Below are 2,354 nucleotides of genomic sequence, written 5' to 3' on the forward strand. Positions count from 1 at the left end.
AGAATAAAGAATAACCTCTTTCAGTTTACAGGAACCACAAGCTACCCCCTGCAACACAACTCTGAGACTGATCCAGAATCAACGTGATCCGACAGGAACTGAAATTTACTGTTTAATGCTTCATATAATGCCTTTCATACAGTTGCAGTACACACATATGTTGTTAATAAAAATTGAATGTTTTGTGAATGTTTGTTATCCAAGAAATGTGCCTCTGTCTGGGAGTGCCCCAGCAGAAGTTGACTTCAGTGACAGAGTGGGACTGCCCCACCTGACTATCTATGTAGATGTGCAGTGTTTTAAGCCAAGCTAAATTTTGACAATGTTAATGGTAATGATGCTGTCTTTATGTTAACCCCTTATACTATATTTATGCACGAGTAAAGTAATGTTATAGATTTAGAATGTACCCCTAGTCTTAGTTTTAGATTGTCGTGATGTCACATCACGAAACGGGGGAAATGTTGAGGATTCATTCTGAGTGGATTCATTTAGAGTGAGCTGTAGAGCAGCCTGCAGAGGTCCAGGGGCCTGCAGGAGCCAACCTTTGACCCTTTGACAAGTATAGCCTAGCTGTGTACTTGAGATGACTCTTCATTTCACCAGGATTGAAAGATTTAGTGCCTACACCTGTCTTGACCAAGGTGTCTTGCCCGGCAACTACATGTTACAGAAAAACAAGCTACAGACACAGAGTCTGTTTACCATAAATGGTTAGTTGCATGCGTTCAGAGATGCTCCAGCAGTATAAAGGGAGCTAGGACATCAGGTTTAGAGGAGAGAGGAGAGGAGGGTTTTTTGTCTGTGTGCCATCGTTGTGTCGACTTCAAATAAAGATGTTGGACTGAAGCTGCCATTGGATCTCCTCTTCTTCATTGAACTCCGTCTCTTCTTCATGCCAGTATTAGGGAAGTGGCCCACAAATTTATAACGCAGTCAGATCAAGGAGACCAGGAGTGAACCTCACTCAAGGAAAGACACGTCACTCTTTCTCCTAATTTTACATTCAAGATTTTATTTAATCTTTCTCCTGCACCAGTAATCATATATAAATCACATATCATATTTGTTTAAAACACTTCCTGTATCTTTAACAGAAGCATTTCCTTTCAAGTGCCAGTCATATACAGGGGCACAAACTCCTCATCTTTCAGTGAAATTTGCTCTACAGATCAGAAACGAGTCATTCCTGTCCATGTAAATCTGCAATAATTTGTATTCATTTATTTATGAACTTAGTTTATTATTTTTATTCTTTTTTATTTATTCATTTATTTATTCATTATTTTATTTATTTATTTATTTCGTTTTTGTTGTTTTGTTTTTGTTTTTATTTTTTTTTTGGGGGGGGTCACCTGTTTCAAGTGGTGTGTGTGTGTGTGTGTGTGTGTGTGTGTGTGTGTGTGTGTGTGTGTGTGTGTGTGTGTGTGTGTGTGTGTGTTCTTGATGATGGCACACCACTGATTGTCATGGGTGACATGAACATTCACATTGACAAGACACAGGCAAATGATTTTCTGGCACTCCTCTCCTTTTTTTTTTACCTCAAACTGGTCCCTTCTCCTCCTACTCACAAAGCTGGCAAAATCCTTGACTTGGTGCTGACTTGTAACTGCTCCAGTTCTGCTCCAGCAGAAGTGACAGTTACCCCACTACACCTTTTAGACCATTTCTTGGTAAAATTCTATGCAGCCTTCCCTCAAACACAGGCATCCATTCAGATGGTTTCCTCCCGCAGAAACCTAAGGTCCCACCCACAGCAACACAGCTGGCTGATGCAGTGTCCTCCACACTGCCCAACCACTTTCAGTTCTCTTAACTGTCCCCGAATCAGGCTACAGACACACTCTGTTCCTCTCTGGCATCTGCTTTGGACAAACTCTGCCCCCTGGTGTCAAAACCAGCTAAGACAAAGCAACGTAGTCCATGGCTCTCTGAAGTTCTCAAGGAACAAAGAGGAGGACTCAGGGCAGCAGAAAGAAAGTGGCATGAATCTCAAAAACCCACTGATCTGTCCTCATACCAGCTAAAACTGGCATCATTCACATCCTGCCGCAAAGAAAGCCTTTTATCAGAACAAGATCTGTGCTGCCACTGACACAAAAAAAAACTGTTTATGGCGATAAACTCCTTACTTTCTCCTCCAACCACTCAGCCCTCTACTGCACTGACTCCAGGCGAGTTTGCCTCCTTTTTCACTGAGAAGGTTGCAAACATCAACAACCAGTTCTCTGAGCCTGACCAGCTCTGTCAGATCCAACCTGCTACTGACACCACACTCTGCTCTTTTGCCCCTTTGAGTGAGGAGGAGGTCTCCAGACTTCTCCTAAACTTCAAACCTACAACGTGTCCTC

At 42.3% G+C, this 2,354-nt stretch overlaps 1 pseudogene; it reads left to right on the forward strand.

Moving 5' to 3' along the window:
- The first annotated feature begins 1,469 nt into the window (after nucleotides 1-1,469).
- LOC141810953 (uncharacterized) lies at nucleotides 1,470-2,098 on the forward strand (annotated as a pseudogene).
- The last annotated feature ends 256 nt before the right edge of the window (nucleotides 2,099-2,354 follow it).

This window comes from Halichoeres trimaculatus, unplaced genomic scaffold (assembly GCF_033239565.1).
Source record: "Halichoeres trimaculatus isolate MK-OKI-2021-1 unplaced genomic scaffold, fHalTri1.1 fHalTri1_scaffold_21, whole genome shotgun sequence".
Classification (NCBI taxonomy): domain Eukaryota; kingdom Metazoa; phylum Chordata; class Actinopteri; order Labriformes; family Labridae; genus Halichoeres; species Halichoeres trimaculatus.